Source organism: Pseudophryne corroboree, chromosome 6 (genome assembly GCF_028390025.1).
Source record: "Pseudophryne corroboree isolate aPseCor3 chromosome 6, aPseCor3.hap2, whole genome shotgun sequence".
NCBI classification, from domain to species: Eukaryota; Metazoa; Chordata; class Amphibia; order Anura; family Myobatrachidae; genus Pseudophryne; species Pseudophryne corroboree.
The window spans coordinates 307,137,968-307,155,467 of NC_086449.1; the positions used below are offsets into that span (position 1 = coordinate 307,137,968).

At 44.8% G+C, this 17,500-nt stretch overlaps 1 protein-coding gene and 1 pseudogene across 2 annotated transcripts in view; one reads left to right on the forward strand and one right to left on the reverse strand.

Annotated features, from left to right (window-relative positions):
• LARP6 (La ribonucleoprotein 6, translational regulator) overlaps positions 1-17,500 on the forward strand; it is a 174,722-nt gene that overhangs the window by 114,561 nt on the left and 42,661 nt on the right. The gene's annotated exons all lie outside the window — the stretch shown is intronic.
• Positions 12,068-12,186, reverse strand: LOC134937638 (5S ribosomal RNA; annotated as a pseudogene).

Sequence of the window (17,500 nt, forward strand, 5' to 3'; positions counted from 1 at the left end):
GTAGAGTGTCTGAGTTAACGGTCTGATCTCACAAGAGGCCTTATTTGATCTTCCATGAAGATAGAGCAGTGTTGGTACCTCGTAAACGATTCCTACCGAAGGTGGTTTCTTCCTTCTACATGGACCAACCTACTGTGGTGCCTGTGGCTACTGACGCCTTCGCCGAGTCGAGGTCTCTGGATGTGGTTAGAGTTTTGAAGTTATGTCTCCAGGACGGCTCAGATTAGGAAAACAGAGGCTCTGTTTGTCCTGTAGGTTCCCGACAAAGATTGGGTGTCCTGCTTCCAAGCAGACCATTGCGCGCTGGATCTGTGGTGCGATTCAGCATGCTCATTCCACGGCTGGATTGCAGTTACCGAAATCCGCTCTCTCCCGCCCGTTTTGGAGCTTTGGTATAACCCCATGGTTCTTGAAGTGTCCCCAGCATCCTCTAGGACGTATGAGAAAATAGGATTTTAATACCTACCGGTAAATCCTTTTCTCTTAGTCCGTAGAGGATGCTGGGCGCCCGTCCCAGTCCGTACTGTAGCTGCAGTTATTGGTTGTGGTTACACACAGGTTGTGTTACGGTTTTTGTCAGCATAGTGCTGAAAATTCTTCATGCCGTTGGCTTGTGTTCTATTGAATGCCACGTTCTGCGGCATGCTTTAGGTGTGAGCTGGTAAGAGACTCACCATGGTTTAACAATAAATCCTTTCCTCGAAATGTCCGTCTCCCTGGGCACAGTTTTCTTAAACTGGAGTCTGGAGGAGGGGCATAGAGGGAGGAGCCAGGTCACACCCTTTGAAAGTCTTAAAGTGCCCATGTCTCCTGCAGATCCTGTCTATACCCCATGGTTCTTGAAGTGACCCCAGCATCCTCTACGGACTAAGAGAAAAGGATTAACCGGTAGGTATTAAAATCCTATTTTATTTTTGTCATAGAACAGTGTGCCGGGGAATGAGGAAAATGTAAATATTATACTGTATGTAGTGTTTCTTTTCGACATGCAAGGGTAAATATAAGGCATTTTAGGTTGTACACCAGTTCCATTGTAGGTATCACAATCCAAAAGGAAGTCATTCTTTAATAATAAAAAGATTTGTATGGCGACCATAAGTGTGAACATAACATGATCGATTTTTAGCTCCTGTATGGCTGCTTCGCTATCATGTATGTTGTCAAACATTTGGTGCAGTTGTGTACTGTTCCGTGCCACCATATACTGCTTTATTATAAAAAATAAAATAAAGGATATGTTGCACCAGCTGTAGAATGGCATTTGCCTGTGTCATAGCGAAAGTGCTAAATGCTTAGGAGATATGCCCGAGGAACATGGGAAAGGGTTAATCTTAAAATGCAAAGATTAGCATAGCAAATAGGATTCAACTCAATGCATATTCTTTATCTAGTTTTTAAAGTGAATAAAACGTGTTGGGTAATAAGGTATAAAACATAGGAATTGTTAGTGTGGCCTATTAGTACGATCTTCAGCGCATTTTATATTAGTCCTACCCAAACCCCATAAATTCTTCCCCCCAAATACTTATGTGGGTTCCCTCTTTTGGTTGTTGCTGTGCAATTCTGCAGGATCATTGTGTTACAATATGAGAAAATGCAAGTAATCCAGTGTAGCAGTATGCATATACAGACAGTAACTGTTTTTAAAGTATTTCAGACATTAAAGCATATTTTGTGAAAGGAATGTGCTACCTGGGTGTTTAGAGTATAGCGCCTAATCTTTCTAGCAGACAAGTCTTTACATGGACTATGCATGCCAGCAACTGGCTCTCACTGTAACAGAATACATACTTTGTTTACTTCTCAGGTCTCACATTGTAGTGTGAAACGAAAAACTTAGCTTAGATTTGGATGCCCATTAAGTCTGATTGCATCTTAGGTTGTTACAATGGGGCAGCTGTATTAAGCTTGGATAAGTGGAATGTGATAACGCACCAGTCAATCAGCTCCTAACTGTCAATTTACATATTGGAGCTGATTGGCTGTTGCATTATCACCTTGCACTTATCACTGCTTTATCACTTTTCCAGGCTTAATACATCTGCCCCAATGTGTCAGATGTGTTGTGTTTAAAATGTCTACCCAATCCCTTCAAAGACAGAAATAACCTTTATCATTTAGGGCAGGCATGTCCAAACTGTGGCCCTCCAGCTGTTGTGAAACTACATATCCCAGCATGCCCTGACGCAGATTTGCTGTCAGAGAATGCTAAAGGTGTGTCATGGCATGCTGGGATGTGTAGTTTCTCAACAGCTGGAGGGCCGCAGTTTGGATATGCCTGATTTAGGGCCATTACCTACTGGTGTTGTGATTATCAAATAAGGTATGTTAGTGTAAACCATGTTTGGAAATGCTGCTTTTCTGCATGCCATATGCAGGCAATTATAGGCACGGTGTGGCATATTTGAGGATGAGTCTAGACTAGAAACCAAGTGGCACAGAGCAATTGGATAAAATCGGATAGTGGGCCTAATTCAGGTTGGATCACAATTGCAATCCAACCCGCAGTTTCCCGATTGTTGAGAAATTGCGCATGTGCAGAAGGGACCTGCGATCACATCGCAGGGATGCGAACGCCTTTTCCGGGAGGGACGAGGCCAAGGACTGCATCGCAAGACCGTTTCCTTGGCCTCGCAAGCCGTCCTCTCCTATTTATATCCCCATCCTGTCCACTTACCTAGGAAGTGTCATGTTGCAAGAGATTTGCCTGCTTCTTCCAGTGGTGCATGAAGTACCCCAAAAATTGGAAGTATCAAGCTACTTCTGGGAGTGTAGGCAAGTATGTCACACTGTGCTAATTCATTGACAATAATGTGCTTTTATGGGCTGCAGACTGTGCAGCTCTAGAAGCTTTTCACTGAGCATGAGCAAAAATGGATTGACTAATTTAGTTTATTATATGCTGAAAAGGATATTTAACAAAGCCACAGCAGCTACAATTTATTTTATTTTTTTAACTAGTGGTTTATGGGGGAATGTAATTGCTGGCGTACCCCGCCCGACCGAATATAATTCACACCTGCCACACTTTGCGGCAGCAGGCTCTCGCTCAAAAGGGTTTGCTACTCCATAGGGTCGAAAGCACTTTTGGGTAAACAGGTATACGAATCTGTTAGGCAACGCAGTGCGAATCGGTTTGCTGTTACTGGCGTTGAAATGCCCCCCCCCCCCCCCTTGCCGGCAATTGAATTCACTCCTAGGTGTAATAGAATAACTTTCCTTACTAATGTTATAGGACTAATTTTCCAGTTTTCGCTGACAGGTGGAAAATTAATCCTATAACAAAATAAGGAAAATTATTGTAGTACACTTAGCCACTGCTGTAAAAAAAAAAGTGTTTATAACAGAGCAATTAATGTTTATATCTGATGTAACTTATTTATATAATAGTGAATACATAGTGAACTACCCTATCCTTAGCACACATTGGGCATGATACTCGCAATGGTTGATTTTTCTTTTCAACTGCGATTTCCTCTGTGCGACTAAAGTCGTACTGCACATGCACCTCACAGTGTGGGGCAGTATGGCTGGTGTAATGGTTGGCATTATTGCCTCAGAGCACTGAGGTCATGCTTTGATTCCCACCACGACCCTGTTGGGAGTATATAAAGGTTGGGTGTCTGTTATCTGGATACCCGAAAACCGAAATATTCTGAAAATCTGAATATTTTGTCCCTGTAGTGATGTAATGACGCGGCCGGTGTTATGACGTCACTGAAGTCTGCGGCAATCAGACTGGTGGGGGTGTGGCTTTGGAGCCATTCCTTCAGTCACCTGCCGCGGATCCCTCCCCCCCACCCTGCTGACTCGCTGCGGATCCCCACGATCCATCCGTATAACAGGTATTCTGTTATCCCTAAAAATCACATACCTGGAATGCTCCTGGTCCCAAGCATTCCGGATATGGGATACTCAACCTGTATATTCTTCCCATGCTTTTTATAGGATCCCTATTGTGTGTTTAGGGCAGACTACATTCCTCTGTCATCAAATTCTAGGTTTCTATGTTGAAGATAATTTAAAGTAGATTATCTGGATGTGGTGTACCATGTGCAATCAGTATCTAGTATCTACGCAGCTGCAGCCTCCCTTAAGCCTAAAGGTAGGAGCCGCCACTGCATATGAAAAACTAGCAACCCAGGAATGACAATGTAGCTACTGCAGTGGTGCATTATAATGGTAAAGGAGCATTAGACCATTGCTTTTGTAAAATAGCGTTACAATGTAAACAAATCACTATGTCTAAATCAAACATTTTAGTGACATAAAAACACCCCACTCGTCAGTTTATTTATAAAAATGATGTTATTCTTAGACCAATTCTTTTGCAATCCATGGGAAAAGTCCTTAATCCAATGAGGGAATTTAATTTGTTATCCACAAGTAAAATATGTAATCCAAGGTACGTATATGAATGCAGGTTATGCTTTAACTCTTGGGTGCTATAGAGAGATATGAGGGTCTTCTAAGAGCCAGTTCTCCATGTAGCACTGCACACATCCTCTGGTATAGACAGCATGGGAGGCTACGGTTCTGTGTGGCAATCTTGTTTCTGAGGACTAATCTGAGTATTCCCAGCACTGAACAGCAGGTCATTGGTAACCAGCCCATCCAGGGCAGGCTGCATCAGTGCCCCCTCCATAGCTGCCTACCCTACTGCATTCTGCTGGAGACTCCCTGATATAGTAGCAAACTCCCTGATTGCACCTTCTCCCTATTATGCAGCGGTTACATTCTTGGGGAGGGGGGGGGGGGGGGGGAGGGGGGGAGATATCAGAGATACATACATTCAAATGGGCTGAGTGCCATTTCCTGCATTGGTTATAAGGCACTGTAGTCCCCATGGCTACATGCATATTAAATAAGGTTTCTCTTGGCCACTTACAGTATATGGAACCTCTTGTAAATAATACAAACAAATCCTGAAAAATATCAGTGTCTTTTCTTGAACAAGTAGATATTACTAAGTTTGGGGCTCAATTACATACCGACAACTATTTTCCCTCTTGGGGTGTCCACAACACCCCTGGAGGGAGAATAAATAGTGTGGCGAGTCTAGCGTGCCACCATGCCCGCAGCACAGTGAGCCCGCAAGGGGCTCTTTTGCCCTCGCCCAGCTGCCGGTATACCGGCGGTCGGGATCCTGGCGCCGGGATCCTGAGCATCGGCATACTGTATTAGACCCCTCTCTAATGTAGCAATACACATCTGCGCTGACAGGTGTTTCATAATCTTCCTGAAATGCTTTTTCAAAAGTAGACAAGTATAGCGCACTCCCTACACTGCCTGCTTCAGCGCGTCACTGACTTTACTGTATCTGGGATCTGTTCGAACCTTGTTGTTCTTTGGAGTTTTGACCAACCAACAAATAACAGTACAAGAGATAACTGGTGGCTAATTATTTAAAAGGTGTTGTCCTTGTCCTGAAGTCTACACACCTTTTAAAAGTGTTTCCAGTTGGTGTGCCTGGTGAGCACTTAGCATGTAACATCAAATCCCCCTTCCACCATTCTCATGCAGCACTGTAGCCTCGGTATTAACTTCTGGACAGCATATGGATTTCTGCAGCTTGTAAGTGCATATTAACTGTGAGCTTGGAGGGAAAGCAGAAACCTACTATGTTAGGAAGTTTAGCAAGTCTGTTACTGCTGAGCTAATAGCAGCATAAAGGCGGAAGCTGCCTTGTAAGATGCTTATGTAAGCACTTGGAAAATGTGCCGCTGTTTTATGCTAGTCTGTTATAGGCTTCAATATGTAGCAGACAGTGAGGTGAGGCAGAGGGGTGTGGTATAAAAGATATAGGGGTATATGCAATTGCGGTCGAATTCCCGAAATTGTCAAATTTCAGGACTTTTTCGCCAAAAAAAAACAAATCGTCAATGCAATTCAGTACTTTCCGTCAAAAAAAACAGACTTTCAAAATTCGACTTTTTGAAATTCGACACTTGTCAAATTCGACTTTTCTGCAATGATACAAGTGCTGCAATTCGACCAAAGTATATTCAATTGAAGTTTGGAAATTCGACAACAGTGCTTTTAGACAGTAAATTCGTCATTTTCAATCCGCCACACTTTGGTGGGTGAAACTAATAAAAAAAATTTAAAACATGTTTTTTTTTTGTGTGGTTTTTTTTTATTGATAATAGCATATCTATTTATATTAGAAGGGATTAGGTACTTGGTTTGTCTTTTTTGGAGGCACAAGTATTATTTATATATTTTTTAAAATATTTTTTTTTTATTCTTTTTTTTTAGATGGAATGGTAAAATTCAGAAAAAAAATGGCGTGGGGTCCCCCCTCCAAAGCATAACCAGCCTCGGGCTCTTCGAGCTGGTCCTGGTTCTAAAAATGCGGGAGAAAAATTGACAGGGGATCCCCCGTATTTTTAAAACCAGCACCGGGCTCTGCGCCTGGTGCAAAAAATACGGGGGACAAAAAGAGTAGGGGTCCCCCGTATTTTATACACCAGCATCGGGCTCCACTAGCTGGACAGATAATGCCACAGCCGGGGTTCACTTTTATACAGTGCCTTGCGGCTGTGGCATTAAATATCCAACTAGTCACCCCTGGCCGGGGTACCCTGGGGGAGTGGGGACCCCTTCAATCAAGGGGTCCCCCCCCCAGCCACCCAAGGGCCAGGGGTGAAGCCCGAGGCTGTCTCCCCCCCCCCCCCCCCCCCCATCCAAGGGCTGCGGATGGGGGGCTGATAGCCTTGTCAAAATTGAAATAATATTTTTTCCAGTAGTACTACAAGTTCCAGCAAGCCTCCCCCGCAAGCTGGTACTTGGAGAACCACAAGTACCAGCATGCGGGAGAAAAACGGGCCCGCTGGTACCTGTAGTACTACTGGGAAAAAAATACCCAAATAAAAACAGGAGTAAGTACAACTTTATTACACACTGCCGACACACACATACTTACCTATGTTGACACGAAGCAGTCGGTCCTCTTCTCCAAGTAGAATCCACGGGTACCTGAAAATAAAAGATAATTATACTCACCTGATCCAGGGTCCAGAGATAAATCCACGTACTTGTCAAAACAACAAAACGAACACCCGACCACCGGACTGAAAGGGGTCCCATGTTGACACATGAGACCCCTTTCCACGAATGCAGACACCCCCGTGATAGCTGTCACAGAAGTGTCTCTTCAGCTAATCAGCGAGTGCAACGTCCTTGCACTCTGCTGATTGGCTCTGTGCGCGAAAGAGCTGTCAGACAGCGCATCGCAAAGCCTCTCCATTATATTCAATGGTGGGAACTTTGCGGTTAGTGGTGGGGTCACCCGCGGTCAGCGGCTGACCGCGGGTAACCCCGCCGCTGACTGCAAAGTTCCCACCATTGAAAGTAATGGAGGGAGCTGTGCGATGCGCTGTCTGAGCTAAGACGCGCACAGCCAATCAGGTGAGCGCTACGACGTGGCACTTCCTGATTGGCTAAAGGGACCTCAGTGACAGCACTCACGTGGGGTCCTGGCATTCGGGGAAAGGGGTCTCATGTGTCAACATGGGACCCCTTTCAGTCCGGTGGTCGGGTATTCGTGTTTTTTTTTTTGCCAAGTACGTGGATTATCTCTGGACGTGGATTATCTCTGGACACTGGATCAGGTGAGTGGTTTTTTTTTTACACAGGTACCCCGGATCGTCGGAGTAGAGACGTGGCAGTCGGCGTGTCAACATAGGTAAGTATGTGTGTCGGCAGTGTGTAATAAAGTTGTACTTGTCACGGTGTGTGTCTCCTGTTTTTATTTGGGTATTTTTTCCCCAGTAGTACTACAGGTACCAGCGGGCCCGTTTTTCTCCTGCATGCTGGTACTTATGGTTCTCCAAGTACCAGCTTGCGGGGGGAGGCTTGCTGGGACTTGTAGTACTACTGGAAAAACAATATTCTTTCAATTTTGACAAGGCTATCAGCCCCCCATCCGCAGCCCTTGGATGGGGGGGGACAGCCTCGGGCTTCACCCCTGGCCCTTGGGTGGCTGGGGGGGGGGGGACCCCTTGATTGAAGGGGTCCCCACTCCCCCAGGGTACCCCAGCCAGGGGTGACTAGTTGGATATTTAATGCCACGGCCGCAGGGCACTGTATAAAAGTGACCCCCGGCTGTGGCATTATCTGTCCAGCTAGTGGAGCCCGATGCTGGTGTATAAAATACGGGGGACCCCTACTCTTTTTGTCCCCCGTATTTTTTGCACCAGCACCAGGCGCAGAGCCCGGTGCTGGTTTTAAAAATACGGGGGATCCCCTGTCCAATTTTTCCCCGGATTTTTAGAACCAGGACCAGCTCGAAGAGCCCGAGGCTGGTTATGCTTTGGAGGGGGGACCCCACGCCATTTTTTTTCGGGTTTTTCCCCGTTTTTTTAAATCGCGGCAAAATCCGGCAAATCGGCCGTTTTTCGCCCGCAGGACTGTCGAATCCGTTTTCCATTGAATATGGTGAATTTCGGCAACCACTTGCCGAAATTGGACGGTCGAATTGTGTCGAATTAAAAAACGGCGATAATTTGCCGCGATTCGCCGCTAATTGCATATACCCCATAGTGTCTAGTTAGACAGTCAATAGATAGACACCACATGTTAGACAGACATTAGGTAGACATGGTCAAAAGGTCGACATGAAAAAGGTAGACACCATGTTTTTTGCATTTTTGTGGTTTGTGTGGATAGTTTTGTCATCTGGGACCACCAATTGTAGAAAGGCATCCCCTCGCGGGGCTCGCTTCGCTCGCCACAAGGTTTATAACCAACTCTATGCAGACATGGATAGAGAAGGTATGAAATAGTCCAAAAATGTTAAATTGGAAAAAAAAAAAAAAAAAATTGTCTCTCTTTTTATGTCGACCTGTTTGACCCGGTCGACCTTTTGACCCTGTTGACTGTCTAACTAGACACTATCTATCAACCGGATACAGAGCCCTTCCTGACATACTAATGTATACACCAGAGTTTTGATTATATAAAGTATATGAAAAATACAAGGACTATGGGGGTTATTCAGAGATGGATGCAGATCTTACTTCCTGCAGCAAGATCTGCGTCCATCTACTTGCGTGATGGGTACTGGCCAGCATGTGTGTGGCGCTGGCCCCACAATGCATTTGCAATTTAATTGCAAACAAATCGATTTGAGTTTGACCCCTGCCTGCGCTGGCAGGTGGTCTGATTGCATTTTTTCTCTGAGTGGCTGCATGTGACGTCACGCAGTCGCCACGAAAACGCCCCTGTTTTGCCCACCATGTTCGCAAAACGCTGGTTTGATCGCCAGCCACTGTCACCTTGTGGCTGTGAAAGCTCGCACACTATAGATGCTGCGTGTGTGCAGACCCCAGGATTCAGCCACTGCGTACAAACACACAGCTGCGTCCAGGTCTGAATAGACCCTTATATTAGAAATATATTTTCTGCAGTGGGGTACACAGGGATTCCACAGGGAACACATTTGGGTGTAGAGTTGGATCTTGATCCAAGACACCAACAGGCCTAAAGCTTTGACTGTTCCCAGGATGCACTGCACCACCTCCTCTATAACCCCACCTCTGGGCACTGGAGCTCAGTTTGTAGGTTTGTGCTTGCAGAGCAGGTCACCTAATAGGGGGCTGCGCTAGGCAGCCCTGAAAAGAGCTTTTTTTTAGAATACTTCAAGGGCTGCAGCACTTTGTTTCATTCTGACATGCTGTGCTGCGGCTCCAACACCTCCCCAGCAGCGCTGCATACTCCCGCGGCCGGTTCCCGGGTACTTGCAGCGGAGGCGCACCGGTTCATAGGCACACTGCCGCTGATGCTCTCCAGGATCGCATGGCTGCACATCAGGGAGGAGGTAAGAGTAAGAGGGTCCCCAGGTGGGACCTGCCGGTAAATCATGTTCCAGTCACGGATCCCAGGAGACTGACTGGAACGCTGGCGTGGACACTGTACTGCACAGGGACCCCACTATATCCACCAGGGCAGGGAGCACAGGTTGGATTTTAAGAAATCTGTATTACATAGGTTCCACTGTACCCAGTGGTGAGGAGCTACTTATCACTCTCCCTCACTACCTGACTGAGATTTCGGTGCCATTTTCTCATAGCTGCGTCTGGTCTCCTGGACTGCTGGGCTAAGTCTCTGTAAATCCGCCTGCCTCATCACCAGCGCTGTGATTTTACAGTCACTTAAGTATTCTACATGTCATTTTAGACAGTGTTAGTTAAGATCAAGTGTGCTTCTGCCTGAACATTTAGAAAAGTGTTCTGAGAGATACATCCAGTATCTACTGTGCATTGTTATATCTGTTTCTATATATATTTGTGTGCAGTGGCGGAACTAGCGAGCGGTGGGCCCAGGTGCGACAAAATGCTTTGCCCCCCCCCTGGAGAGGATCTGGTGAGGGGGACCTGCTCAGGGCCAGAGAAATGGATACCTAGCAACAGTGCCGTAAATAGACATTTTAGCACCGTGTGCAAGAAACCGCATCGGAGCACCACCCCTGCATGCAAAGCAGGGGCAGTGCGCGCCATAGGCGCGTGCAAAAATACATAGGGGCGTGGCTTCATGGGGATGGGGTGTGGCCACAAAATATTACCAATTCCTATAACAGTGCACAGTAGTCTCCATTATTCAAATTACGCCGCACAGTAGCACCACTACACCAGGTAGAGACCCTTTTACACCTTACGGCAGACAGATTCCCCTTTTTACACATTACGGCAGACAGCATCCCCCTTTTTACACATAACGGCAGACAGCGTGCCCTTTTTACACATAACGGCAGACAGCGTGCCCTTTTTACACATAACGGCAGACAGCGTGCCCTTTTTACACATAACGGCAGACAGCGTGCCCTTTTTACACATAACGGCAGACAGCGTGCCCTTTTTACACATAACGGCAGACAGCGTGCCCTTTTTACACATAACGGCAGACAGCGTGCCCTTTTTACACATAACGGCAGACAGCGTGCCCTTTTTACACATAACGGCAGACAGCGTGCCCTTGTTACACATAACGACAGACAGCGTGCCCTTTACACCTCACAGCAGACAGCGTCCCCCTTTTTACACCTCACAGCAGACAGCGTCCCCCTTTTTACACCTCACAGCAGACAGCGTCCCCCTTGTTACACATAACGGCAGACAGCGTGCCCTTGTTACACATAACGGCAGACAGCGTGCCCTTGTTACACATAACGGCAGACAGCGTGCCCTTGTTACACATAACGGCAGACAGCGTGCCCTTGTTACACATAACGGCAGACAGCGTGCCCTTGTTACACATAACGGCAGACAGCCCCCCCCCCCCCAGCCACAACACGCGCCCCCTGCAAATAATCGATCGTATATTGAGGTGTCATGAAATAACCAACGTTTCAGGGCCTATGTGACGAGCTCTAGCACAAATAGGCAGATCTGAGCATAATGAACATCTATGAACAGGGTTGTGACTCCGCACCAGTCCTGAAGTTTCAGAAATAATTCTTAAACCAGAATTAAGTTTATATATATATATATGGTAAGACTACCTGTAATTGTTTATACCTGGTGGTGCACCCAGAGTCAGAAAGAAGACTAAAGAAAAAACAATTTTGCAGAAGACTCTTGTGTGGGTGCACTCTTGTTATTCGTTGTATGACAATTTATTAAAACATAACTTTTATTAATTCATTTAAAATAAATCCTCACTCTTATACTCCACCTTGTTAGGTTAATAGGATATATTCTATCTATCTGCACTGAAAGTGCTTAAAAAAATTTGGAAATGTTCTGGTTAGTCTAATCACCAAAAAGACTTGTAGGGGGATATAGACACTGTAGTTCTATATCCAATCCTAACCAACCAGTACAAGCAAAGCTTGTTTTAATGAGACCTCAATGGGTCATAATTAATCTGACCAGTCTTATCAGGAGTATGTGTCGTAACAGAAATTGTATACATATATAAGGGTTGCCTGCTACTGCCCCCGTGTTTAAGAGACAATAAATTTTAGCTAATTTTTTAGCTAACAGAAGAAAAGAGGGAAAAGGCAAAAAAAAGGGGGATAGAGAGAAAGTGGTGATCCTGCTGTTGGTATCTGGTCGGAGGGGGTTGTTTATTACAACACCGGGTATTCTCTGGGGGTCTCCCTCACAGGTACTGACCCAGCCCGCCACCGTTTTGCTTCCAAGATCGGACGAGATTGGGCTCTATCGGTGGGGTATGGTAGTAACTTTTGACGCAATTGATCGACCCACCAATGAGAGTGCACCGAATAAAGATTGCAGAGAAAGGGCAAATGCGGATCTGCTGTCTACGTTAGACGCAGGTTTACACCTGTGAATCATAAATGAGAGTCCGCTGATATAAGAAAAGACTGCAGATGAAGATAAGGTAGATTTAAAGGTAGGCGTGCACACACAATATATGCTGAAGTATCGCCTATGTTAAATTAACACCAATTAATTCCACCTATAACTGCCATATATGGTACCGCTAGGCAGGAAACATTAACAGATCAAATGTACCAACAGTCAGGTGTAATTTACAATAAATACTGATGAGTTGTTTGATGAATTAAACATATATATGTTATATCAAAATTCCCTGTTATGGGCTAGATTGAGCTGAAAGGGCCGTAGAGCATATACCAAAAAAAGGGGAGTGCTCCCCAAAAAAACCTTTAACAAATTTTGTTTGATTATAAATGTAACCCAAGCTATGGGACTGTTGCACTGAAAAAGGCAGAATATTTGGGGAGAGGTGTGTTCAATCCAGAAATTTTATGTCATCTGCTCTCTGTTATCTCTATAATAACAAAATATTGAGATAGCCAAAAGACATGAAAAAAATAGGTAGGTTTGTTATGTCCCGTCTATAGCAGACAAAAAACATTTTTTATACACCATGTCTATCTAAGAAAACCTGAATAGGTTTAGGTGTTTAAGTTATATTAATTACGACAGGTTTGAGCAAAAAAAAAAAAAATTTGGAAAAATACAAGAATTACGAAAAATGCCAGTCCCTGCCCAGGTCCCTGGGTCAGTCTGGAGTTAAGAGGATCTGCTTCATACTCCTGATGTCCGTGGTCAGAAGAGGAAAACGCGTTTCACCCGTTTTACGGGCTTGTTCACTTCCAATGCTGCTAATTGGAATGATAAGTCAGGTTTAAATACCTGTTGGTGAGAGCCCAGCCAATCACTGGGATCAAGGATTAATCGTATAATTGGTTACCGGCTGAATGCTCAGGCCCGCGGAAATGACGTCTTTCAGCTGGTTGCTAGGTTACCTTAAATTGTTTATATGTTGCTGGCGTAAGGACGAGGGAATCCCTGTATATGAGTGTAACGTGTTACCCTGGCTGTTTGATACTGCGCCTCCGGGTTCTCTGATAGCCGCATTGCCGGTGCCCTTTAGTCCCTCCCTAGTAGTCCGGGTGGAGACGGTGCTTGTCTTTGAATAAATGTCTGGGCGTCCCGTTGCTAGGCATTGCCCCATCTCCCCGGCTTCAGAGGATGACATCACCACGTCTCCCCGGCTTTCGGGCAGAGACGATACGTAACATCCGGTGGTGCCTGAGCGTCTAGTTGCCTGGCAACCGGAAGGTGAGAGTTTAGTAGGGGCGGATACATTTACTGTGCCCCTGTATAGGGAATCATATTATTACTGGAAAGAGGAAAAGATAGGGAGGAACCAAAAGAACTGGGAAAAGAGATATGTATAAGAGTACAGAGAAACATCATATATCTGTACTTGGTGTGATAGCGCCTGCTGTGAGATATAAAATGGTACAGGATGTCATCCCGGCTGTCCGGGTAGGAATGATAGAGTAATATCTATTGGTATCAAGTCTCATACTCTTGTGTAATTATGGAGGGATTATTCCTGGGTCGGATTAAGAGGATTATATTTCATGTTATGGAAATTTGTTGTGCCCTAGTAGCTCTAGTTGTAGGTTTATTATGTATTCGTTAATAAGCAGAGTAAGGCCATGTCTAGACGTGGCGTGTTATATAGCTTGTTCCGGATTATTGTTATTAGTTACCCTTGTTTTTTATTTTTTTAATTATTATAATTGCTGGCTCGCTTGTTGTGATGAATGTAGTGTCCTAAGTGAGACCCTGGAGTGATTGTATAGATTGGGAAATGACTCTAGCGTGCATATTAAGTGACCTGGTTGTGTTGGTGAGTGAGGCTGATGAAGAACTATTATTAATAAGGATGAATTAAATTGAAGACATTAAATTAGGGGCATGGGGATTATTGGGGGTCTACTAGTTCGAAAATAAATGTGTGTGGTGTATGTGCCTATCAAGTGATGGGTCTTGGGTTGGCGTTATGTGCCTACTGTGGATGTCGTGTAAGGTGATGTGGGACTTGGGATTGCTGTGAGCTGAGGTGAGAAAATAAAAACACTGTTGGGAAAAAAAAAAAAAAAACCTTTGTGCTGAAATCACTGTGACAAAGTGCCCAAAACATGTGTGGGATGTGTGTGCATGTCCAAGTATTGCTGTTGGTTGGTGTAGTGAATAGTGTACCTAAGTGAGGAGAAAAAAAGGGGTTTGTGTGATGGGTGTGGCCCAGGTGCAGTGCATACTGTAGGGACCACTGTGTGGATAATGAGTAAGTAGTGTAGAGGGGTAAGGAGTTGGTTGTTAACTTGTTACCATGGATTCAAATTTATGAGGTTTGTTGATCCCAAGGTCTCTCTTTGGAGGTTATGAATGTATACCTATTCTGATAATTGTGCGATTAAATTATAAGAGGGTCGCTTAGGCCCCAGGTAAGGGGTACCAAATTGGACCTGATTGTAGGGCTGGATAACCTGTTATCAGATCTGGTTAGAGATCTTGATGTATACCCTGGTAGAGCTAAAGTAAGCAGGTTAGCTAGTGTAGGGGCGATCATCGGGGAAGAGAGGGGAATGCTGTTATGAAGAGGGGAGGGGACTGGAGAGTTATTAGGTTATTGAAAATAATGGGTAAGAAGAGAATTGACATATCTTCCGATTGGTTATAGAAAAGCGCTATAATTTATGCTTTCATTGAGACCCATTGGTTTGTAAGTGTTAAGTTTGAAGATCCATTCTGTCTCTTTCTTCAGAAGTTCTTTGTTCAGATCTCCTCCTCTGATACCCAGCTGAACTTTTTCCAGGCCATAGACCTTGAGATCTTTCATGTAATCTGTGTGACACAGATGAAAGTGTCTCGCCACCGAGGTCCGTTTTCTCATTCGTATGAGATCACTGGCGGCATTGCGGCAATTTCCCACATGTTCTAAGATTCGCTCCTTGAATTTGCGGGTCGTCATCCCAACATACCTCAAATTACAGCTGCATTCAATGCAGTAAATCAGGCCTTGGGTGCTGCAATTGAAAAATTGTCTGATGGGTATGGGTTTACCGTAACGATCTGATATAGTATTTACTTTCAACATGTGTGGACAAGCTTTGCAGTGTCCGCATGGGAAAGTGCCTTTCAGGTTATTTGATTTCGTGGTCCTTGATTGAAAATGGCTCCGTACTAGGAGGTCCTTGATGTTACTCGATCTCCTCCAGCTCATTTGTATGTTAGTGTCTATCAATGGTGCCAGAGTCTTGTCCAATTGAAGTATCGGAAGATGTTTTTCAATAGCCTTCTTGATCTGTCTCCATTCCGGGCAAAAGGTCCCGATGAATCTGATCTTATCATTTTTTTTGGGAGTTTTAGTTGGAAAAATTAGAGTATCCCTGGGTATCTTGATTGCTTCTTTGTATGCCCTTTTCAGGGATCTTTTGCTGTAACCTCTCTCATGTAGCCGATGAGAGAGTTCCTGGCTTTTACTCTTAAAAACCGCATCTTCTGAGCAATTTCTCCGAAGTCTCAGATATTCTCCCTTGGGTATGTTTTCTACTGTCGGCGGAAAATGTGCACTGGTTTGGAACAAGAGGCTATTGGTTGATGTTTCTTTTCGGTAAAGTTCGGTCGATAGATTACCTGTACTGGATTTGTAGATATTAATATCAAGGAAGGAAATTGTCTTCTGGTCAATGGTATGTGTCAGCTTTATATTCAGGTCGTTATTGTTCAGAAGTTTAATGAATTCCACCAGGAGATCTTGGTCACCATCCCAGATGATAAAGATATCATCTATATATCTTAGCCATAACATCACATGTTCCGTATATAGATCATTGGTATCCGTGAAGACATATTTCTTCTCCCACCAGCCCAGAAACAAATTTGCATTGGTAGGTGCACAGGCCGCCCCCATGGCTGTGCCTCTGACCTGGAGGTAAAATTGTTCCTGAAAAGTGAAATAATTCTTCTCTAGTTCAAATGCCAGTAGGTTGTATAGAAAGTTGACAAAATCACCCTTTTCGTCATTATCAAGAAAGAACTGTGTCGCCCTTAATCCGGCCTGATGATCAATACTGGTATACAGCGCTTCAACATCAAGGGTCACCAGTAGGAAATTTTCTTCAAATATGATGTCACTGATCTTTTGTAACAGGTCCGAGGTGTCTTTCAGGTAAGAAGGTAATTGTAAGACATATTCCCGGAGGTGTAAATCGAGGAAACGACTCGGCTGTTCCAGTAAGCCTCCATTACCCGACATGATGGGTCTCCCCGGGGGTTTATTCAAATCTTTGTGTGTTTTTGGGAGAAGATAGAATGTGGGTGTCTTAGGATTTTTGATTGAAAGGTATGTATGTTCCTGTTTTGTAATAACACCCGTTGACCAGGCTTCTCCAATCAGACTGATGTATTCTGTATGGAAACGGGTCGTTGGATTGTTTAGCAGCTTTTTGTAACATGTAGTTTGTTTTAATTGTCTCAAAGCTTCTGTCACATACATATCTATCGGCCACAGCACTATATTACCCCCCTTGTCGGATGGCTTAATTACCACATCCTTCCAGGTTCTCGGCTCTCTCAGGGCTTCTCTTTCATCGTAGGACAAATTCTGAGGAAAGTAGTAGTATTTACTTTCTCTGCGATGTTTGATCAGGTCAAATTCTTTTGATACCATGTCCAAGAAAACCCTGATTTCCGGACTATTATTGTCCGGTGGGAAAAAGGTTGACTTGGCTCTACATTTGGGGCGATCTCTTGTCCCTGTTTCCTGTCCTGATTCATAATGAACATCTGTGCACATGTTCTGGGTGTATAACTGAACTATACCATAATGCACAGACCTATTTTACCCGACCCCCCCCCACACACACACACACACACACACACACACACACACACACACACACACACACACACACACACACACACACACACACACACAGACACACACAAAAGTTAGCAACCACAGTGTACACTGCTGCTTTGATGGATTAATTCACCTGCTTTTATGGCTCTTATTGGCAGGGCTAGGAAGCCCGTTGAATCTTCTCTCCAGCACTAGGGATCCTGCCTGGAATGATGACATCCCCTCCCCACAGGCCCGCGAATCGCGGGTAAAATGCCGCGAGTGGGCGGAGCTACGATCGTGACCCGCGATCAGAAAAAAATCTTTTAAGTTAATCAGGGGGGGTTTCTGGGTAGCGTGTGCCAGT